The sequence below is a fragment of the Ahaetulla prasina genome, chromosome 2 (genome assembly GCF_028640845.1).
Source record: "Ahaetulla prasina isolate Xishuangbanna chromosome 2, ASM2864084v1, whole genome shotgun sequence".
Lineage (NCBI taxonomy): Eukaryota > Metazoa > Chordata > Lepidosauria > Squamata > Colubridae > Ahaetulla > Ahaetulla prasina.
In genome coordinates this window covers 8,751,986-8,777,125 of record NC_080540.1, presented here as the reverse complement: position 1 = coordinate 8,777,125, position 25,140 = coordinate 8,751,986, and the positions used below count along the sequence as shown (strand labels likewise).

At 41.0% G+C, this 25,140-nt stretch overlaps 1 pseudogene; it reads left to right on the top strand.

The window, feature by feature from the left end:
- Positions 1-20,727, top strand: part of LOC131189615 (zinc finger protein 850-like) — a 37,195-nt pseudogene extending 16,468 nt beyond the window's left edge.
- Positions 20,728-25,140: the final 4,413 nt, after the last annotated feature.

The window sequence follows — 25,140 nt, the reverse complement described above, 5'->3', positions numbered from 1 at the left end:
CCAACATTTTCTTAAAAATTTCCAGTGTTGGAGCATTTATTAATGTCTTATTTGTGTGCACAGCCACTAATGATGTGCAGCTTCATCCTATCAATAGAATGAAACATTGAACAATAAACTGAAAACATCCACTCTCCTTCTAAAATATTATCCTTCTATCTGCATTCTTGCAGAGCCTAAATCTCATTAGAAGGGATAATTGCCTTCCCAATCTCCACAGGAGTTAGATTTCAGCCTTATTATTCCCAAACAGCTTGGGTAAAAGACAAAGAGGGGACTAGTTTGGAGAACGCTGATGTATAGATTTCTGCACTTTCTTAGGGGTGACTCAGTGGAGATCAAAACCTTTCTACATCCTAAACATTTAAGACTGATTTCTTGTGGCTCCCAAGGATTTAAGACCTGGGAGGTTCAGTGGGTCAGAGGCTCAAAGGGAGCCAACTTCTTTCATGCTGGCCAGAGATGCTTCCAAGCACACCCATGCTAAATGCCCTCTGCTTCTGTAACTTGCATACAAAAAAGTCTCCATTAAGTCAAAGCTAAAAAGCTTAAAAGACACATACAGCTAATACAGGTTGAAAGCAATAACCAGAACAGTGGTGGGTTGCTACCGGTTCTCCCCGGTTCTTGCGAACCGGTAGTAAACATTTTGAGTAGTTCAGAGAACCGGTAAATGCCACCTCAGCCTGCCCCCCGCCCCCCAATCTATTGCTGCCTCCCGACTCCCAGCTGATCGGCTAAAAGGAAAAAAATCAGGACTTACTTGACAAAGAAGAGGAAAAAAAACCCCAAGACACCTTCGCTTTAAATTGAGAAGCCAAGAAGCCTCCCAATAGATCGGCTTGAATGAAAAAATCAGGACTCCCTTCTCAGCCAGGAGATCGCTTCTCAGCCAGAAAAAGAAGAAGGGGGAGAAAAAACCGCGTCGCTTTAAATTGACTCAGCTGCTGGAAGTTTTTTACTTGCAGAAGCAGTTCCTTTCTGGATCTGCTGAACAACAAACTGGATAAGAGGAGGAATTCTTATATGGTTCTATGTTTTTGAAGTTTTGGGGTTTGTGCAACATGGGCTTTGTGTTTCTAAAAAGGTTTGGGTGATTTCCATTGTGAAATACCCTGTTTTGAATGAGTTTTCTGCCTGCTTGTAAATGGAGCCGAACTTCCAGCTTCCACTTTCTATATGATCTCTAAGCACCAGTAGCTGTTTTCTGCTTACAAAGTTTCCTTTATGCAGCTGGCAGGATTGTGGAATTCCAGGCAGGCTCCTTATTAGCAGCTTTATTTTTTCCTTGCTTATGTGGGAGTGTTTTCTTATGAGTAATATTTTATTTGGGAAATGAAGAGGGGGGAGTTTGATTCTCTCCCAGAGAGATTAGTGGGGTAGGGAGGGAATGAGGATTTTGAAGTAACCTTCCCCTGGAGCTGGGAGGGAATGGGGATTTTAGGCTTGCTGTCAAACATCAGCCATAATACTAATGACTGTTTTGAACAATATGCAGGTTGTATTACACGATTGGCTATTTTATATGTGAAATTATGACCGAAACCTATATTGGTTCACACTGTCAGGAAGTTTCTCCTTAGTTTTAGGTTGCTTCTCTGTTCAGTTTTCATCCATTGCTTCTTGTTTTGCTTTCTGGTGCTTTGGAAAATACATTGCCCCCACCCTTCTTTTTGGCAGCCCCTTAAAAACCTGTTGCCTATCACACTCTTGGGCAAAGCATGTGAGCCATTTCCTCCCTTCAGTGGTTCATGAAAGTGCATCTATATAGCAGAGGTCTCCAATCTTGGCCACTTTAAGACAGCAAAGCTGGCTGAGGAATTCTGGGAGTTGAAGTCCACAAGTCTTAAAGTGGCCAAGGTTGGAGACCCCTGATCTATAGTATGTAGATAATAAAGTTGAAAAAAGGTGAACAACATTTTTGCAGAACTCTAGATACATTGAGGCTGTGTGTGACAAGGAATGGCTGGGAGGGGAGGGGCCAGGAGAGGCACCCCTTGATGTGAGTGACATTGAGTTAGCCATGCCTACCCAGTCACGTGACCATCAAGCCACACCCAGTCACCATCAAGCCACATCCACTGTCACCATCAAGCCACACCCACAAAATAAGCCACAGAACTGATAGTAAAGAAATTTAGAACCCACCCCTGAACCAGAGCCTCTCAGTTGAGCCCCACTTAAGGACTCCTTGGGCCAGGTGGGATGCCAAGGAATGAGACAAGACCAACAGACCATGCTTTTCATTGCTTGCTGCCTGATGGTGGGAGCCTGCTAGAACAACAAGCAAGTTAGAAGGACATCAATTATGCTGCAGAAAAAGTTAACTCAAGTATCTTTGGAGTGGTACTCAATGCCTGGTAAGTTAATGAATTAGTCACTACAGGTTTCCTGACAGCAACACACAAATTGTTATTTCCTTCTTCAGTGTGTTCTCTCTGTCTCATTCTCTCTGTCTCTCTCTCTCTCTCTCACACACACACACACAACCTATGGACATTATAAACATCTCAACAAGAGCAACCTGACTACTCCCTGGCTGTCAATGGGGAGGAAGAGAAAGAGAAGGGAAAAGCATAAAGGAAGAGAATATTGTGGTCAAAAAATGACTCATCTGAAGCAGCAAAATCACTTAGAACATTCAACATATATTAAGCATGCAAACAATCAGTGAACACACTGGATTCCAGCATAGCATTGGCAGCTTGCTGAGCAACACTGACCTAAAGCAGAACCGCAGCCTACAGTATATACCGTTGGTGAACTATATTACAAACATATAGAAACAGGCAGGCACCCTGTAGAGTACAGGATGATGTTGGAATATTTTTGATAATCCCATTTGGGATAATCCCATAATCTCATAATTTATCTCTGCCTACAAGGTCAGCATAGTAGCGATGCTCTCTGTGAGATATGGTGGTCAGGCAATGTAAACACTTTGATCCACCAGTCCAGAAATTTCTGTCTTGATTCTTCCCTCTGTGCCTACACAGGCCCAATTTAGCTTGTTGTTAATGTTTACTTACAAAACTTTAACCAGTCTATACAACTATTGGGGTGCAGGAGCGTCTCAGAGGTTTGCTAGTGAATGTAACTCAGTGGTCTGTATGGATAATCATTGATTATGGATAATCAATTTCATGACTGAGTGGAGAACACAACCTGTATCTCCCTGCTCCTAGCCCAGCACCCACCCTTATCCTATGCCCAGATGCCCTCAGTGCACAGGCACAGAAAATGTCTTGGGAGATATGCAAATTCCATTACTAAAGAGATGAGGGGAAAACATCTCTCAAGTCTGCAGCAGACAGATCCTATTTAGGAGAGACTCAGACAAATCTCATTAATTCACAGGAGTATAAGAATGGGAGAGAAGGTAGAAAGAAGATAACTTTGCATGTTTTTTCACCCAAAAAGAAAACATGACTCAAGTTATGAAAAACAGAACCATAAATGACAGATTAGGATTTCCTGCCTAAGCAGGGGGTTGGACTAGAAGACCTCCAAGGTCCCTTCCAACTCTGTTATTCTATTCTATTCTAAATCTATTTCTACTATAGCTTTGTTTTTTTTCTTAAACTTTATTAACTTTTTAAAAGCATAAAATCCTACACCACTTCAGACAAATGGTTATCCAACCTCTTCTTAAAAATTTCCAGTGTTGGAGCATTCACAACTTCTGGAGGCAAGTTGTTCCACTGATTAATTGTTCCAACTGTCAGGAAATTTCTCCTTAGTTCTAAGATGCTTTTTCATTAGTTTCCACCCATTTCTTCTTATTCTACCCTCAGGTGCTTTGGAAAACAGCTTGACTCCCTCTTTTTGTGGCAACCCCTGAGATATTGGAACACTGCTATCATATCTCCCCTAGTCCTTCTTTTCATTAAACTAGACATATAAATTAGAATACTTGCTAAGCAACCGGCCATTAAGCGAGGACCACTTGTATTTGGTTTGCCTTAAGGGTTCAGAGCTGTATGGAATCTGGTTTCCTTTGATCCTTTGGGGGATTGCAAAAGGTCCGGATGGGGAAATCCTTGTAGGGGGAACTAGGATCGTGACCACCTAGCCATGCCCACACAGTCATATGACCACCAAGCCATGCCCGCCCAGTCACATGCCCACCAAGCCATGCCTGCCCAGTCACATGACTGACAAGTCATGCCCACCAAACAAGCCATGCCCACAGAACCGGTATTAAAAAAAATTGGAACCACCCCTGGGTGGTAGAGTGGTTAGAATGCTGTACTGCAGGCTATTTCTGCTAATCACCAGCTGCCAGCAGTTTGGCAATTCGGGTCTCACCGGCTCAAGGTTGACTCAGCCTTTTAAGCAGGGGTGAAATGCTCCCAGTTTGGACTGGATCGCCTGATCCGGTAGCGATGGCGGCAGATGGTTCAGAGAATCGGTAGCAAAAATTCCTGCCCACCCCCAATGCCCAGCTGAGCTGCGCGATCATCAGAGGGGTTTTTTTTACTTTTAAAAGCATTTTTTCTTCGGCTGAAAAAATGCTTTTAAAAGTAAAAAAAAACCCTCTGATGATCGCATGGCTCAGCTGGGTGCTAGCCAAAAAACGGAGTGGGGAATCCATTTTTCCTCCCAGCAGGCTTCCCTGAAGCTTCAGGGAAGCCTGCTGGGAGGAAAAACGGACTCCCCACCCCCATTTTTTGGTTTGGCTAGCAGGACTCCCCCCCCTTTTTTTTGGTTTGGCTAGCAGGCTTCAAGTAGGCTGGGAGGAAAAACGAAGTGTGTGGAGGGGTTCGTTTTTGAGAGAGAGAGAGAGAGAGAAAGGAGGGAGGGAGGCAAGGAAGGAAGGAAGAGAGGAAGGAAGGAGTACAAATCTGGCACCAGATGCAGCTTCAGAAGATAATCCAGGGCTGGAAGGGACCTGGAGGTCATCTAGTCCAAACCTGCTCCAGCAGAACATTGTGAGTTTCTGTTTTTTGATCCCCCAGTCACATGGTTACATAGCCATGCCCACCCAGTCACATGACTCCATCAAGCCACACCCACCAAGCCACGCCCACAGAACTGGTAGCAAAAAATTTAGATTTCACTCCTGCTTCCAAGGTCAGTAAAATGAGGTCCCAGATTGTTGGGGGCAATATGTTGACTCTGTAAACCACTTAGAGAGGGCTGTAAAAGTATAGTGAAGCAGTATATAAGTCTAAGTGCTATTGCTATATGTCCCAATAAAATGTTCCTTGAGGAATTTGTCTGCCCTGGAGTTCTTATTCAATGGGATGTATTACTTGGAACCTTGACATTGTGACCTAACTCTGGTACACATAAAACCTTATCAAACAACTTACCAATACATCGGGGTGAAATCTAAAAATTTTCCCTACCAGTTCTGTGGGCGTGGCTTAATTGGTGGGCATGGCTTGGTGGTCAGATGACTGGGTGGGCATGGCCAATAACAATAAATAATAAAAATAATAAACAAAGTATAAAAAACAATAAGAGGTACCAAAAACCAACTTTCACACTTTACACACACACACACAACACAACACAACTGACACACACACACATATACACACACAAAATGCCACATACAGCTTTTTGAGATTTTGTGTGTTTGTGTAGTTAGAGTGAAACACTACAGAAACACACCAAATCTCAGAAAGCTGCACAAATATTTTATTATTTTATTTTATTTTATTTTATTTTATTTATATTTTTTAGATCAGGAGTCTCCAACCTTAGTAACTTTAAGGTTTGTGGACTTCAATTCCCAGAGTTCCTCAGCCAGCAAAAAAGGCAGATTAGTTGCTCACTGAGGAAATAGATTAGCTAGCAACTGATTCTGCCTGTGCTGAAACTGCTCCTTTCGGGCTCGGAAAGCCATGCGTTAGATCAGTAATCAGGTAAGTGCCTTAGAAGCTCTTAAAAGGAAGTTTTCTACAAGCTCCTAGCTGAAGAGCTTGTAGAAAACATGTTTTTTAAGGTTTTGCTGATGAGGAACTCAGGTGAGATCGCCAGAGGAGCCTTTTAAAACTTTTTTTTTTTTAAAGAGTTTAAAGGCTCTGCTGATCTCAATTGAGCCGCGGGATCCTCAAAGGCTTTTTTTTACTTTTAAAGGCATGTTTTCGGCTGAAGAAAAACTGCTTTTAAAATTAAAAAAAACAACCTCTGCTGATGGTGCGGCTCAGCAGAGGCAGGGGGAGGCGGGGCCAGGGATTTTTGCCACCGGTTCTCCAAACCGGCAGCTGCCATCACTACCGGATCGGGTGAGCTGGTCCGAACCGGCAGCATTTCACCCCTGCAATACATGATATATATACTGTTCCTTGCCCCTGTACAAAAGAATGGGTAGCATTTGCCAGACTTACAAATTCCTGGGCAGCTGGTCTTAGAGTAGAAAAAAGTTTTGGGTTATTTACAAAATTCTCACTTGCCCCACTGTCAAACAGTCAAATGTCTTTAGTGTTTTGCTGGTTGCTGTCACCACAGAAATCTGTGTGTCTTCCTTTTTCAGTTGTGCCTTCGCCTGCTTGTATTTTTTAATTTTACTAGGCAATTTTCTGGATATGCTGAGCAGATCCACATGCAAAGCAGTGTTTTACTATACAGACTTTCTCTTCCACCATATTATCTCTCTGGAATGGAGTTCTTTTCTGACTGAGTTGCAAATTACTATTGCCTATCTCTAGTCTTTTCTGTTCTTCTAAAAGCCTCCCAGTTTCCTAAGTCATAGTTAAATCACACTTGTTCCTTAACTCAAGACTTATTACTAACAAGTCCAAAACATCATCAAGGGAACTAAGTACAACATACATTTTGTATAATTTTAAAAACACCATTCCTCGCTCTTCTAATTCAAGGAATATTTTCCTCATAAACTGGAGGTGATTTGACACACTTTCTCCAGACTTCAGCCTTGCTCTAAAGTTTTCTGGTGAGAGTTATTTTGCTACTTGCCATTTCTCTTACATAAATTCTGTGTGAGGCCAGCTAGCATTCTTTAGCAAATATAAGTTCATGCGCATGTATTACCTATCTTCCAAGCACAAAATGATGCTGGCTAGTGCTTTCTTATTTTGCCTTTGCCACTCCGCATTGAAATCCGCTGGAGGATGCTTACAACTGTCCACAAATCCTCCCTTTACAGAAACATTTCCATCTTTATGCTCCCTGAGAGATAATTCATCTCCTTTAAGAACTACAGGAAAGGAAGGTGTGGCCAGCGTCGCGATGAGATGGTCACGAACCCCGGGAGCTCCGAGGGAGCGTCGAAATTCCCATCGATATGGGGGTCCGTAACAGACCATAGCTGTCCTTTAGGGACAGCGAAGAAAGAAGGCACCAGCCAGAGCAAAGAGGGAAGTTGCAAGTTCCCTGCAGCACCAGCATTTCGCCTTCAACCTAGCGATGAGGAGAAGCAGCCATTACAAGCTGCCAAAGTCAGGATGGCCACATAAGACTGTGCAGGAGTGAAGTAGGAGCGGTGAATTGGATGAAATATTGAAGCCGGGTGAGTGAATACCAACTCACAAAAAAGCACTCTAAATTTGACATTTGCAAAAAAAAATATTTTTGTATATGAAATAGCAGCTAAACTGAGAAGGACTATAAACATAACAAAAGAAAAGAAACGGAAGCAGTACCCAAAGACCTGAAAGAAATTTGATTTTTAAAATTGAAGTAGAGACCCCTCAAACAAAAAAGAAAAAAATGGAGCCCTTAATTAAAGCCGGAAATCTGGACAATTTGGAAACTTTTAAAACTGGTTAAAGATGACAAAAAGGAAAAAATCGAGGATTTAAAACCGTAATATGATGGAATATCTCTGATTTTCTTTTTCCTCTATGGATTGGAATTAAGTAAATTTGGATACGGATTTTAAATGGGACTAATTGGAAAAAATAAAAAAACAAAAACAAAACAAGGCACAGTTCTAAGCAAAGGAAACAAAATGGATACCTTCGCTAATTGTGGATTGGAACTGTGGATTTTAAAGTGACACCTAAAGGCAGAAGAGAAAATTACAAGGATTTGCGGCTATTGTTGAAAATTTCTCTATGGCAGTGATAAGGCTGGTGAGAACCGAAAGGGAGGATTTTGTCAATAAACTTTTTGACTTTGATAAGAACAAGAACTACAACTCTAAAAAATGACACAAAGAATAATTGAAATGAAGAGAAACATGCATATGATTTTTAAGCAAGAAATAAAAGAAATAATTACAAGACCGGATGGAGAATAAGATCCAGAAAAAACAAGAGCTGTTCCAGAACTGACAGCAAACAAAGAACTCATGAAGTAAAAATACAAAGGATTATATAGGGACTAACAGAGAGAAACAAAAAATGGGGGAAGAGGAAAAAAGGAGAATTGATAGAACTATAGGACAAGCAAAGAAAGCAAGGAATTTTAAGAAAAAATAAAAAGGGAATCAAAATTGATTAAGATTGAAATATTAATGAGATGAGAATATATAAATATTAGATTTTTTGAAATAATGGAAATGCTTGCCTGTTTTTTTTATTTTCTTTATAAGATTAAGAATAACAATTTTAAAATGTCTATTGAAATATAAAGAGATGATTGATGCTGATGCTATGGAGGATGAAAAGAAAGAAATTAGTAAATGGGAATATAAGGTTTTAACATAAATGGGAAAAGACAAAGGGGGGGAACAAAAAAAATAAAAAAAGAGATTGATTAAAGATTAAAATTTGGGACAGAGGGTTAGACTAGAATTTTTTTTAAAGAGAAATGAAAATAGGAAAATTAAAAAAAGGGGAAGGAAAATATATTGATAAAAGCATATAAGAGGTATGGGGAAAAATTGAACTGGATGTGATCATATACCTGGCTATTTTGTTCAGAAAAGATACATTGTATGTGGGTAGTGGTGTGTCAAAAAAAAAAAAATCAAAAAAAAAAAAGCCAACTACAGGAAATCCTCCTCCCATGGCATTGTGCTGCCTTTACAGGCCAATCATCCTCAACCTCCTTCAGGCTCACAAAGAAATTTTTACCTCAGAAAAACTTTACTTCTGGCACTTCTGGGGCCATAAACTGTCAGGGAATTGCATAGCCGGGTTCCAAATGGAGTCCCAGATGCTGACACAAACGTGTAGTTTTAAATAAATCCAGCTATCTATTACAACTATATATACAGTAAACTAGATAGGAGCATCATCAGGTAAATCAACACAGCAGGAACATCATGAGGTAAATTACAGACAACACACTCTGAGGAAAAAAGGCGGGAAACAAGGAAACTCCCCCTTTACACTCACAGCAACCAATCTCATCTCAGATTGCCTCAGGCAGCTCTCTTCAACCAATTCCCTATAACTGTGTATTCTTACTCATCGTCTACCTAACCCTTCACAGCTATTAATTTAAATATTTTAACAAGCTAGCTCCCCTGGAGCATCTGGCCTGATGCTGCTGCAATGTCCTAAAACCTTGGGAGCTGCATTAAATCAGATTAACAAATTAACAGAGTTGGAAGGAACCTTGTAGGTCAACCCTACATCCAACCCTCCCACCCAAGCACGAGACCCTACACCATTTTTGACAGATGGCAGTCCAGTCTCTTCTTGAAAGCTTCCAGTGATGAAGCTCCCACAACTTCCGAAGGCAACTTCCATTGGTTGATTGCTCTCAGTGTCAGAAAAATTTCTCCTTGTTTCCAGGTTGAATCTCTCCTTGTTCAGTTTCCATCCATTATTCCTTGTCTGGCCTTCAGGAGTTTGACTTCCTCCTCTCTGTGGCAGCCCCTCAAATATTGGAAGACTGCTATCATGTCTCCCCTGGTCCTTCTCTTCACTAGACTAGCCATGCCCAATTCCAGCAACTGTTCATCATACATTTTAGTCTCCAGTCCAGTGGTGGGATTCAAATAATTTAACAACTGGTTCTCTGCCCTAATGATTTCCTTCAACAACCATTTTGCCAAACTGCTCAGAAAGTTAACAACCAGTTCTCCCTAAGTGATGCGAACTGGCTGAATCCCACCACTGCTCCAGTCCCTTAATCATCCTGGTTGCTCTTCTCTAGTAACACCAGGAGGAGACAAAGGAGGAAAGATGGTGGAGAGAGAGAAGTGGCAGAGGAGAAGGGGAAAAAGAAGGAAAAGGAGAAGTGAAGAGGAGGAGAAACAATCAAGATACATTAAATGGACATGTATATCTTTGCCTGGTTTGAGCAAGCAGAGAAATCAATGATTTGACATATAGAGAGGCACTGACCTCCGCTGAGAGTCACCCCTAGGAAAGCTTGTTCTGTAATTGTGTAAAACCTTCATGAAGTTTTAGGGCTCAGCACCTAATCTCCGTAAGCTAAATAGCATCACATTTCATTGTTTCACTTGTCTCAAAAGTCAGTACCTAGAAATCAAAAATGACTTGATGGCATTTAATCAGTGGAAACATCTTGCAAGGGCCTTAGGTAGATATGGGACAAAAAATATGTTTTTCTGTCACTATCAGGAGATGGAGGTCAGGTAGGCAACATCTGTGGCTGAAAACCCCATAATACAATGGGGAGGGGTCTCTGTGATTGAATTTAAGGAGTTAAAACCATAGAGTACTGTATTGCTAGAAATGATGTGAGAAGAGAAGCACAGAGGATTTTCCTCTGCCAGATCACTGGTGGGAGGAAGTTTGAGTGCAGAGTGGCTTTTGTGCTCTTCCCAGGGTCGAAGCAGCAGCTGGCAGGTGAGTTGAGGGAAGGTGGGAGGAGAGTGCGGGAGCAAGTCGGGCTGTTTGGTTCCCTCCATGGCCTGGAAGCAGAGAAGCAACTGGGATGAAGCAGGTCAGCTGCTGCTTCAGGTTCCTTCCCTCCCAGAATAGAATAGAATAGAATAGAATAGAATAGAATAGAATAGAATAGAATAGAATAGAATAGAATAGAATAGAATTTTTATTGACTAAGTGTGATTCGACACACAACGAATTTGTCTTGGTGCATATGCTCTCAGTGTACATAAAGCCCACTGGGGCTGCAGGCTGTGAAACTGATGGCTGCAATTTTCTGCTGGTGGGAAGATTGAAAAAGTTTCTTTCAAGTGAAGGTTGATTCTTTGGGAATGTCTTCCCTCCAGAGGTTGTAGCTGCTCCATCACTGTAACAGGGTTGTAACAGGGTTGGAAGAGGTCTTCTAGTCCAACCCCCTTCTCAAACAGGAGACCCAGTACCACTTCAGACAAATGGTTGTCCAGTCTTTTCTTAAAACCTTCCAGTGATGGAGCCCCCACAACCTCTGTAGGCAGGTTAATTATTCTCACTGTTAGGAAATTTCTCCTTGGTTCTAGGTTGCTTTTCTCCTTGATTAGTTTTCATCCATTGCTTCTTGTTTTGCCTTCCCTCAAGTATTGGAACACTGCTATTATGTCACCCCTAGTTCTTCTTAGCCAGTTCTTACAACCATTCTTTATATGTTTTGGCCTCCTGACCCCTAATAATCTTTGTTGCTTTTTTGCTGAACTCTTTCCAGAGTCTCAACATTTTTTTATAATATAGTGACCAAACCTGGAGTCAATATTCTAAGTGAGGTCTTGCTCTTTATAAAATGGAACTAGTACTTCAGGTGCTCTTGATTCTATCCCTCTGTTAATGCAGCCTAGGATTCCCTCATCTCAATTGAAGAGTACTGGGCCTAAAACAGAAACTTGGGGTACTCCACTAATTACTACCCTCCATATAGATGTAGTTCCTTTAAGGAATACACTTTGAGGTCAGTTTGTCAGCTAGTTATGAATCCATCTGTGTGGATGAATGTGTCTGTCCCACATTTTCTAGGTTATGGACGACTTTTTCAAATGCCTTACTGAAATCCAAATATAACATATCCACAGCATTTCCCTGGTCCGCTAATTTAGTTACTTTGTCAAAGAATGAAATGAGATTGTTTGGCATGATCTGTTTCTGACAAACACATGCTGGTTTCTGGTTATAACTTTGCTTGTTTCTAGGTATTTAACAAATCTGTTGTTTGATAACCTTTTCCACAGTCTTCCCAGTATTGATGTCAGGCTGATTGGTGCGTAATTTTGCGGATCCCTTTCCCTCCCCCCACCCTTTTTTTGAACATGGAAACCACATCAGCTCTTTTCCAGTCCACAGGTAGTTTCTTGGTGCTCAAAGATCATTTGAAAAATGCGATTCAATGGTTCTGAGATCATGTCTGCCAGCTCCTTTAGAACTCTGGGGTGTAATCAATCTGGTCCTGGTGGTTAGAATTCTTAGAGAGTGGACAGGTGTTCTCTTACCATTTTCTTGCCTATTTTAATCTTTTATTCCTAGTCTCTTTTATGGGTTCTGTTTTTGGTAGATTGGGCTAGTTTTTCTTTTTGTGTGAAGTCAGACGGAATGGTATGGGGTCTCCAGCCTGAGCAGGGGATTGGACTAGAAGACATCTAAGGTCCCTTCAAACTCTGTTATTTTATTGTGGACTTGCTGTTTTTGTGGCAATAATATTGTACTGATCTGGCACTGGTCTTTTCTGGGATTTTTTATTTCCATGTATCGCCAACAAGCACAAGTATTTCCTATTGGTGCCCCATCCGTGTTTTAGCCAGGTTCAAATGTTCTCAACCAAGCACTTTTTTAAAAAATAGCTATTGAGAACCATTTGGGAATGTTCAGTTGTATACGCAGTCCTTACTTACCACTTCTTCCTTGAGCATTCAAAGTTACTATGGCCCCGTAAAAGAAGTAGTAAACCTGATCCACTAAATTGTGGTCACTGTAGCACTTGTTCATTGACCACAAGTCAGAAGTTCCTGTGGGTATGAAGGTGCAGAAAAAGGAGATGCACCAATTTGGGTACTACCCACTGGTGCAAATATATGGTGGTTTCAGCATCCCACACTCATGATCCCCATTTGTGGCCTTCCCAGCTAGCTTCTGACAAGCAAAATCAGTGGGTATATTCTGGCAGGAAATTAAACTTTCCAGTCATATGAAATTGCCTTTTACAACCCAGAGTAATTAGCTTAAAAACTATAGAAGAACAGATGTAAGTTGGCACTGACATCATGCTTAGCGATTGGGCTTTTTAGTGACGCGGATGCCAGTTCCAATTGTGGCTAGTAAGTGAGGACTGCTTGAATTGGGATGTCACCAGAGTGTTTGTGGACAGTGTTTTATGGCTTTATTTGGTGCTGAGGACTTCCATGAGGAAAACTGGTACCTCAAATCTTGCAGAGATTTTAGGCATCATTTCATCAGTTAAAGCCCCCACATGTCTAATGTTAGCTCAGAAGGTTGGACTGTAACCGTTTTGGGACATTTGGTCAGATATAGATTTTCTCCATTTATACATGTGTGGGTGTATCTCTTTTTACCTCTGTATGCATATGTCTGCAATTATATAATCTATCCCCAGCAGTTCCAGATATAGTTGATGATAAACCTTTGCACTGCTAAAAATATGATCCAAATCAAGGAGAATTTCATGATTGATTAATGAATTAGCATTCTGACATGTTTGCTTTTTTGTTCTAATGTATACTTTTTTCTTTTTTGTCGCATCTTCTGCAACTATTTTATAATTAACATTACACTTTTCTTTTAATCCTATAGACAAAGAGAATGGCACTAAGAGCACTCTGGACAACTGAGAATAACAAGCAAATTTGAAAAGGATCCACCAATCAAACTATTTTCCATTTCCTTCAAAAAACCACATAATTCTCCTTCCCGGCAGCTGATAGACAAAAGAGAGAAAATCAAATTAGATTCTGAGCTGGAAAAAGTAGATTATGTGGAAAGATACATTACATAAAAAGTCAAGGGAGATTATTTTTTTCATTCAGAAAAGGAGGGATATCTCTGGAAGTCAGTGGGGAGGAAAAGGTCAATTGGAAAGCCACGCAGAGCAGACAGTGATGCAGGCCTTGCTCTGGGAGGAAGGAAACGGCTTGAATCAAAGCAGCACTAAACAAGGGATCCTCCATATTTTTAACCTCTTCAGGATTATCAGTTGTGGAAAAACTCCATAGATAAACCTATTGTGGGAAAGATACAACTTGCAAATCACTGGTGATTATGCATGAGAGGAGCCACACAGGAGAAAAACCATACAATCACTCTGACTGTGGCAAAAGCTTTGGTCAAAACAGCTCTGTTATGGTTCATGGAAGGACCCACAGAGGACAGAAGCCCTACAAGTGCTCGAAATGTGGTAAATGCTTTAGTGAGCATGGCAAATTGGTGATACACCAGAGGACTCACACAGGAGAGAAAACATTTGACTGTCCTGACTGTGGGAAAAGTTTCAGTAGAAATTGCCACCTTGTGAAACATCAGAGGACTCACACAGGAGAGAAACCCTTTGAATGCCCTATCTGTGGGAAAGGTTTCAGTAGAAATTGCCACCTTGTGAAACATCAGAGGACTCACACAGGAGAGAAACCCTTTGAATGCCCTATCTGTGGGAAAAGTTTCAGTCAAAACTCTAGCCTGGTAAATCACCAGAGGACACACACAGGAGAAAAACCCTTTGAATGTCCTGATTGTGGGAAAAGTTTCAGTCGGAATTCCACCCTGGTGAAACACCAGTGGACTCACACAGGAGAAAAACCCTTTGAATGTCCTGATTGTGGGAAAAGTTTCTGTCAGAATTCCACCCTGGTGAGACACCAGAAGACTCATACAGGAGAAAAACCCTTTGAATGTCCTGATTGTGGGAAAAGTTTCAGTCAGAATTCCAACCTGGTGAAACACCAGAGGACTCACACAGGAGAGAAAACATTTGAATGTCCTGATTGTGGGAAAAGTTTCATTACTAATTCCCACCTTGTGAGACACCAGAGGACTCACACAGGAGAGAAACCCTTTAAATGTCCTGATTGTGGGAAAAGTTTCATTAGAAATTCCCACCTCATGAGGCACCAGAAGAGTCACACAGGAGAGAAACCCTTTGAATGTTCAGATTGTGGGAAAAGTTTCATTACAAATTCACACCTCATGAGACACCGGAGGACTCACACAGGAAATAAAGCCTTTGAATGTGCTGATTGTGGGAAAAGTTTCATTACAAATTCACACCTCATGAGACACCAGAGGACTCACACAGGAAATAAACCCTTTGAATGTGCTGATTGTGGGAAAACTTTCAATTGTAATTCTGACCTGGTGATACACCAGAGGTCTCACACAGGAGAAAAACCATTTGAATGTCCTGAATGTGGGAAAAGTTTCAGTCGTAATTCGAGCCTGGTAAAACATCAGAGGACACACACAGGAGAAAAACCATTTGAATGTCCTATCTGTGGGAAAAGTTTCAGTCACTGTTTCAGCCTGGTGATACACCAGAGGACTCACACAGGAGAGAAACCATATCAGTGTCCAGACTGTGGGAATTGTTTCAATTGTAATTCTGACCTGGTGATACACCAGCGGTGTCACACAGGAGAAAGGCCTTTTGAATGTCCTGACTGTGGGAAAAATTTCAGTCGTAATTCCAGCCTGGTGATACATCAGAGGACTCACACAGGTGAGAAACCATATCAGTGTCCAGATTGTTGGAAAAGTTTCAGTGAGAATTTCAGCCTGGTGAAACACTGGAGAACTCACACAGGAGAGAAACCCTTTGAATGTCCTGATTGCGGGAAAAGTTTCTGTCATAATTCTGATCTGGTGATACACCAGAGGATTCATACAGGAGAAAAACCCTTTGAATGTCCTGATTGTGGGAAAAGTTTCAGTCATAATTCCACTCTGGTGAAACATCAGAGGACTCACACGGGGGAGAAACCCTTTGAGTGTCCTGTTTGTGGGAAAAGTTTCAGTGAGAATTCCAGCCTGGTGAACCACCAGAGAACTCACACAGGAGAGAAACCTTATCAGTGTCCTAATTGTGGGAAAAGTTTCAGTCGGAATTCCACCCTAGTGATACACCAGAGGACTCACACAGGAGAGAAACCATATGAGTGTCCAGATTGTGGAATAAGTTTCATTCAGAATTCTGATTTGGTGAGACACCAGAGGATTCACACGGGGGAAAAACCTTTGAGTGTCCTGTTTGTGGGAAAAGTTTCAGTGAGAATTCCAGCCTGGTGAACCACCAGAGAACTCACACAGGAGAGAAACCTTATCAGTGTCCTAATTGTGGGAAAAGTTTCAGTCGGAATTCCACCCTAGTGATACACCAGAGGACTCACACAGGAGAGAAACCATATGAGTGTCCAGATTGTGGAATAAGTTTCATTCAGAATTCTGATTTGGTGAGACACCAGAGGATTCACACGGGGGAAAAACCTTTCAAATGTCCAGTCTGTGGACGTTATTTCAGGCATAAATCCTCCCTTATTGCACACAAGGAAATCCATATGAGGCAAAGGTAGAGAAGTATAGAGAAGGCTTGAATTTCATTTGTTGTTTGTGAGAAATTGACTACAGACAGTCCTCAACGTATGACCATAATTGAGCCCAAAATTTATGTTACTGAGACATTTGTTAAATTAGTTTTGCTCCATGTTATGACCTTTCTTGCAACCGTTAAGTAAACCACAGCAGTTGTTAAGTTAGTGGCACGTTTGTTAATTGAATCTGGCTTCCCCATTCACTTTGTTTCTTAAGAATGTCATAAAAGGGGATCACATGATTCAAGGACACTGCAACAATGATAAATATGAGTCAGTTGCCAACAATCTGAATTTTGATCCAATGACCATAGGGATGCTGCAATGGTCGTAAGTGTAAACAATGGTCATAACTCACTTTTTTCAATGATGCTGTAACTTTGAACAGTCACTAAATGAACTGTTGTAAGTTTAGGACTATCTGTATTTGAATTCTGGCCTGATTCTCTTTATTCAAATAAGTCTCAGGATTAGACTTGTAGGTGGAGAGAAAAGGAAAGTGGAAAATGGCTAACTACCTGTTTCTGGGGACCTCAAGATACAACTACTATGGGTTGCATGTTATAACGGCCATTTAGTGAGACTGCTTTCGTTAACTACATGCATCCTACTGCTTTCCCTGATGCAGCTATTAATTGAACGTGCGAGTTGCTAAGCGGAACACTGGCTACCTCAGAGCTGGGGAAAACTCTTGGAGGCCTAGAGCAAGGCCTGGCTTGCCTTGCCAGCCTTCCTCCAAGACACTCTGTGCTCTGTTTCCCAATCTTGTGTCCCATCGGCCGTTCACTTTTCCACACAGTCCCCCCCAGTCCTTTCGCTTCCCCGCGCCACAAGGTCCCCACCGTTTTTTTCCCCACTCCTACTGGGTCTCTGTAATCCTTATGCCTGACTCCCACCCCATCCCACCAGACCTCACACCCTCCACCTCCTTACCTTTTGAAGATCTCTGATCCTCATGTTGCAGAAGGAATGGGGGACACGCATCCTTGGATTTCATGACTGTGTCCTGGAGACAGCCACTCTTTTCAGTGGGCCCTGAATTTGTCCCTGGGCCATGCAGTGGACTTTTGGAAGTGACTGCTGTAGTCCGCCAGCAGCTTGTGCAGCTGTTGTGTCTTGCCCACCCTCAGAGCAGCTGGGGCCTTCTTATCTGCTCCCGAACACGGAGGAATGTATGCCTCCCGGCCCCAGTCCTGGCTCCATGCCCAGACAAACTGCAGAAGAAGGAGCACCTCCCTGCCCCAGCCCTGACTCCATGCCCAGGCAAACGGAGCAGCTAGACCCCTCCCCCTCCTCCACAGCATGTGAGCCTGAGGAGGGTTTATTACCAACTGCTGATTGGAGTGATCCTCGCATCAGAAGATTGGATAGGTGGAGGCAACAGAAGGAAGGGAGGGGCAGGCCTTAATGAGTGCTGAGTCATGGAGCCACACCCCATGGCCTATATAAAGGATCTGCTTTCTGGCAGTCTCTGAGTCAGGCAAAAGTCGAACTTATCTTGCTGAAGTCACTTACTGGTCTCCTGCTTGCTCTGAGGACTTTGCTAGGACTTTGGGCAGAGCTGCAGAGGCAAGCCTGATTCGGATTTCCCTGACCCGGCCGTCAGCGGAGGAGTGGGACACGACAGCAGCTGGCAACGAGTTGGACAGCAATGAGGCTGAGGAAGAACATGGGCCAGTCCTGGAGGCAGGGGAAGGCCCGGATGAGGACTTTGCGTCAGAGGAAGAGATGGGGCCAGGGCCATCGGGGAGTGATGTGCAGACTCCGGAGCCTCCAGAGGCTGACAGTAGTGAGGCAGAGGAACAGGAGGAGACTTTTGCCAAGAAAAGCCTTTGGTAGTTTGCCTAATTAGACTAAGACTGAAGAATTGTGTTACGAAGAATTTGCTTTGATTTAGTGTGGACTACGCTGAGAATGAGTTAATTCTCAGCTGTTCTAATAAAGTCTGTTTGTTTTTGAACTGATTGTGTTTACTACTATCTACTTGGGTTGGGTCACAACAGCGGCTGTTGTTTTACCACACTGTCATGCAGAAGAGTAACAAATCTCTCTGTTTTGCTACCTTAACAAGAAGGGGGGGGGAATGTACAGTATTGAAAATATTTTTAAAAATGCATTATGTAACAATTATCAGTAGCTTTTGGCATGTAAAAAATGGGTATTGTCAGTGTTGCTATGAATGTTAGGGCAAGGCAAGACGAGAGTTGTCTCAGACTGTGAGTTGAGGAACGATTAAGTTTAATAATAAATGCATTTAATTATAAAAAGTTAATGTAAAGCTCATTTCCCAATTCTTGCTCAGTGATGAGGACTCCACAGATACAGTGGGTTTCTAACACACTACAATTATTAACTTGTAATCTCTCTCTTGTGCATTCCACATCTCTATGACCAATCTGTCTTCCTCAGCTTCCCTTCCCTCATTATAAATTTAGAATTTCAGTGTCAAGTCATATTTCAGCCCATGCACTCAGTGACTCTGATGATATAGGCTGCAGTTAGGTTTCCGCCTCTAAATTTACTTGTTGCATTGCTATCTGCTCCAGTCCTAAATTCCATGAAAGAATGACATTTCATTAGGCACAGTTGAATTAGAACGGCTAAACTGGATCTGTTTTGATGGGCATACTTCTCAGATTCAAGGATGGTCTTCTCCATCATTGCCAGTCTGAGTGATAGAAAGTAGGACATTTGAAACTGGACAACTAAGCTATGGTTTCCCTTTTAACTTTACAACCTCTAAAGCAGCCATTGGTTGTGCCAGTGGGTTTTAGTCTTTTGAAAATCATACCATCACAGAGGATCTATCTGGCTTTCCTGATGACTCTCCACATTATGAATCAGATTCAACAGACATCGTGAAAGTTGAGGTCCCCATGATGGAGACAGTGAGCAGACACAAATGTTTTGAAAAGACCAAATGGGAATGAATTTCTTTAACGTAAGAACTTGGCTGATCAGTTTGAAAGCTGGTCCTGAGTGTGGCACTTGGGGTATTTGGAGATGCCTGTGCTCTGCCTCCCGCCCCCAACTTTTTATTATGCTTCTGTGAATTAGAGAGGTTTTTGTCTGTGCCTGTTTTTTTTTATTTTATTTTTTATTTTTTATTTATTTTTGTCACACAGTATATATAAGCATAAGCATGAAATAATTCAGTATTTCATGTATAAGCATATACATGAAATACAATTCAGTATTTCACAGTATAAGCATATATATGAGTATGAGTATATAATAACTATATTAATTATTTTGTTTTGTATATTAATTTAAAATTTTCAAATTAAGAAGAGTATACAATTCAAACAAAGAGTATGGCAGCCTTTCACAGATTTTTGCATGTACTTTTACAACCCTTTGAAATGTCACTTTGAGGAGTTTATGTTTCTTTTGCTGTATATAGGCAGTCACTCCCTCTTTCTAAGCCCCCTTTTTCTAGACTCTGCCGCATATGTTTTCTCCGGCTTTATCCTAATGTTGCATGTTCCATTTATTACTGGAATAAAGCTAGCAAGCTAGCAACAATTTAGGCAATAATAAGTGCTTCATGAGCTTTTAAGACCCAGAATCTAGTTAATTTTGAAAAACTAAGCAGGGTCAAGCTTCCAGCTTCAAGTTTCTGTCTCTTGCAAAACTAATTGTTCATGAGTTGTCCGGCACACACCCACACCTCAAGACAAATAACTGGCTGGAACAATCTTCACCGATCCTTAAAGGAGGTGCGCTTTGACTGCTGTATGCATCACCCATCTTCTTCCACTGATGACTGTAACTTTGTTGTTTGTATCCTTATGATTTATACTGTAATTGATTGTTTCCTGATTGCTTAATTGTAGCCTATGATTATCATTAAATGCTGTATCATTAAGTGTTAAATTTGTATCCTATGACTATCATTAAGTGTTGTAAGTGTTGCACCTTGATGAAGATATATTTTATGTACAATGAGAGCATATGCACCAAGACAAATTCCTTGTGTGTCCAATCACACTTGGCCAATAAAATTTTTTATTCTATTCTATATAGTAAGAGCACAAACGTGCCTACCGTTCCTGTCCTATTGTTTGCTTGTTTCTTTTTCCTTCATATATATATATATGAACATAACATAACATAACATAACATAACATAACATAACATAACAACAGAGTTGGAAGGGACCTTGGAGGCCTTCTAGTCCAACCCCCTGCCCAGGCAGGAAACCCTACACCATCTCAGTCAGATGGTTATCCAACATTTTCTTAAAAATTTCCAGTGTTGGAGCATTCACAACTTCTGAAGGAAAGTCGTTCCACTTATTAATTATTCTAACTGTCAGGAAATTTCTCCTTAGTTCTAAGTTGCTTCTTTCTTTGATCAGTTTCCACCCATTGCTTCTTGTTCTACCCTCAGGGGCTTTGGAGAACAGCCCGACTCCCTCTTCTTTGTGGCAACCCCTGATTATATTACCTCATATATATGTTTATATACTATATAATCTTTTTATGTGATGTTTATATATATTGTTGTGACAAAATAAATAAAATAAAATAAAATAATAAATAAATAAAATAGTTCCCCCTGGTTCTTTTCCTCAGTGTAGTTCTCACCTCTTCCATGGGAAGCTTTTTGATCTACTTCTGTGGTGATGAGTGAATCCTCGGGAGGCCTGAATGAACAAATTAGGGATAATCATCATGGAAGAAAGTCTATCGATGTGATCTGATCACTGGAGTCGACTTGACTGAGCATAATCAATAAAAAAATATTGATACTGCCTTAGGTAGAGATAGAACATCCTGGTTTTCAGCTTTACGTCACTAGATGGCGCACCATAGATAAGCAACGGCCGCGCTAGACAACTTTCACTGCAAGTAGAGCATCGGTAATTGAAGCCAAAGAAGCTTCCAGCTTCAAGTTTCTGTCTCTTGCAAAACTAATTGTTCATTAGTTGTCCGGCACACACCCACACCTCAAGACAAATAACTGGCTGGAACAATCTTCACCGATCCTTAAAGGAGGTGCGCTTTGACTGCTGTATGCATCACCCATCTTCTTCCACTGATGACTGTAACTTTGTTGTTTGTATCCTTATGATTTATACTGTAATTGATTGTTTCCTGATTGCTTAATTGTAGCCTATGATTATCATTAAATGCTGTATCATTAAGTGTTAAATTTGTATCCTATGACTATCATTAAGTGTTAAATTTGTATCCTATGACTATCATTAAGTGTTAAATTTGTATCCTATGACTATCATTAAGTGTTAAATTTGTATCCTATGACTATCATTAAGTGTTAAATTTGTATCCTATGACTATCATTAAGTGTTAAATTTGTATCCTATGACTATCATTAAGTGTTAAATTTGTATCCTATGACTATCATTAAGTGTTGTAAGTGTTGCACCTTGATGAAGATATATTTTATGTACAATGAGAGCATATGCACCAAGACAAATTCCTTGTGTGTCCAATCACACTTGGCCAATAAAAATTTTTATTCTATTCTATATAGTAAGAGCACAAACGTGCCTACCGTTCCTGTCCTATTAACATAACATAACATAACATCAGAGTTGGAAGGGACCTTGGAGGCCTTCTAGTCCAACCCCCTGCCCAGGCAGGAAACCCTATACCATCTCAGTCAGATGGTTATCCACTAGGACTCCAAGATCCCTCTCACAGGTACTACTATTGAGCAAGGTACCACATATACGGTACTGGTGCATTTTGTTTTTGGCCTAAATGTAGAACCTTACTTTTTCACTGTTGAATTTCATTTTGTTAGATAGCGCCCAATGTTCAAGTCTGTCAAGATCTTTCTGTAACTTGAGCCTATCTTCTGGAGTGTTGGCTATTCCTGCCAGCTTGGTGTCATCTGCAAATTTGATGAGTTCCCATCTATCCCTCGTCCAAGTCATTGATGAAGATATATTTTATGTACAATGAGAGCATATGCACCAAGACAAATTCCTTGTGTGTCCAATCACACTTGGCCAATAAAAATTTTTATTCTATTCTATATAGTAAGAGCACAAACGTGCCTACCGTTCCTGTCCTATTGTTTGCTTGTTTCTTTTCCTTCATATATATATATATATATATATATAGGTCTTTGGTTGTTCGGGTTTTCTCCGTGTAAAATTGGAAGTGTCTTGGCGACGTTTTGAAGTCTCATTCGTCATCTTCAGGCTTCAGCCGTGCTTCTGGGAGCAATGTGTGATTGCAGCTGTTTCTTCCTTTAACTGCTAGTGGGGTTTGAACTGATTGGGTGGGAGCTTGGCTGTGCTCTGATTGGATGGGGTTTTCTGTGCTCTGATTGGATGGGGTTTTTGTGCTCTGATTGGATGGGGGTTTTTTGTGCTCTGATTGGATGGGGGTGTGTCCTGTTTGGGTGGGGACTTGGTTGTGCTCAGATTAGTCTGAGTTGCAGGGGGATTTGAGCTGGTGAGCTGCACTGCTGCTGTTTGGCTTCGTGTTCGTGGTCGTGCTACATCCTCGCAGTGGGTGTCAGTCTGCTGCATGTATGGATTGGAGGGGTTTGAAATGGCTAATGTTGCAGCTGCGGTCTGGCTTCTGGTCCTTGGTCGTGCTTCATGAGCTTTTAAGACCCAGAATCTAGTTAATTTTGAAAAACTAAGCAGGGTCAAGCTTCCAGCTTCAAGTTTCTGTCTCTTGCAAAACTAATTGTTCATGAGTTGTCCGCACACACCCACACCTCAAGACAAATAACTGGCTGGAACAATCTTCACCGATCCTTAAAGGAGGTGCGCTTTGACTGCTGTATGCATCACCCATCTTCTTCCACTGATGACTGTAACTTTGTTGTTTGTATCCTTATGATTTATACTGTAACTGATTGTTTCCTGATTGCTTATTTGTACCCTATGTCTATCATTAAGTGTTGTATCATTAAGTGTTAAATGTATACCCTATGACTATCATTAAGTGTTAAATTTGTATCCTATGACTATCATTAAGTGTTAAATTTGTATCCTATGACTATCATTAAGTGTTAAATTTGTATCCTATGACTATCATTAAGTGTTAAATTTGTATCCTATGACTATCATTAAGTGTTAAATTTGTATCCTATGACTATCATTAAGTGTTAAATTTGTATCCTATGACTATCATTAAGTGTTAAATTTGTACCCTATGACTATCATTAGTGTTGTAAGTATTGCATCTTGATGAAGGTATATTTTATGTACAATGTGAACATATGCACCAAGACATTTTTCTTGTGTGTCCAATCATACTTGGCCAATAAAAAAATCTATTCTATTCTATATAGTAAGAGCACAAACGTGCCTACCGTTCCTGTCCTATTGTTTGCTTGTTTCTTTTCCTTCATATATATATATATATATATATATATATATATATATATATATATATATATATATATATATATATATATATATATATATATATATATATATATATATATATATATATATATATGAACATAACATAACATAACATAACATAACATAACATAACAACAGAGTTGGAAGGGACCTTGGAGGCCTTCTAGTCCAACCCCCTGCCCAGGCAGGAAACCCTACACCATCTCAGTCAGATGGTTATCCAACATTTTCTTAAAAATTTCCAGTGTTGGAGCATTCACAACTTCTGAAGGCAAGTCGTTCCACTTATTAATTATTCTAACTGTCAGGAAATTTCTCCTTAGTTCTAAGTTGCTTCTTTCTTTGATCAGTTTCCACCCATTGCTTCTTGTTCTACCCTCAGGTGCTTTGGAGAACAGCCCGACTCCCTCTTCTTTGTGGCAACCCCTGATTATATTACCTCATATATATGTTTATATACTATATAATCTTTTTATGTGATGTTTATATATATTGTTGTGACAAAATAAATAAAATAAAATAAAATAAAATAAAATAATAAATAAATAAAATAGTTCCCCCTGGTTCTTTTCCTCAGTGTAGTTCTCACCTCTTCCATGGGAAGCTTTTTGCTCTACTTCTGTGGTGATGAGTGAATCCTCGGGAGGCCTGAATGAACAAGTTAGGGATAATCATCATGGAAGAAAGTCTATCGATGTGATCTGATCACTGGAGTCGACTTGACTGAGCATAATCAATAAAAAAATATTGATACTGCCTTAGGTAGAGATAGAACATCCTGGTTTTCAGCTTTACGTCACTAGATGGCGCACCATAGATAAGCAACGGCCGCGCTAGACAACTTTCACTGCAAGTAGAGCATCGGTAATTGAAGCCAAAGAAGTTCAAACATTCGAACAGTAGATTCCTAGAGAGGATTTGGAGGAGAAGAAAACAACAGCAGGAGAGCTTCCTCTTCCGGCTCTCCGCTGAGAGGTTGGAGGCGGGAGGAGGGAGGCGGGGGCCGGGGGTGGGTAGCCCTCCTTGTCTTCCCAGGTTGGAAGCAGCAGCTGAAAGGTGAGCTGCGGGCAGGTGTAGGAGAGGCCGGAAGCAAGTAGGGCTGTTGGGGTTTCCCCAGGGTGTAAAAACAGAGAAGCAAGGAGGCTAAAACAAGTCAGCTGCTACATATTCCTTCTTTCCCCGGATTTTATTCCACTGGTGGTGCATGCTTTAAAACTGGTGCCTCCATTTTTCTTTGTGTCGGGAGATTTTTTTTAGTCTCCTCCGTGTTAAGGGTTGAGACCTTGTAATTTTATGGGCATGTTCTTTTCTTGGCAACAATTTGGAACTCATCTTCCACTGCTGTCTTCAGGAATTTTGTTTTTACTTCCATATCTAGCAAACAAACACAGGATTTCCTGGTGGTGTGCCATTCATGGATTAACGTAGCACAACTGTGCTTAACCCACAACTT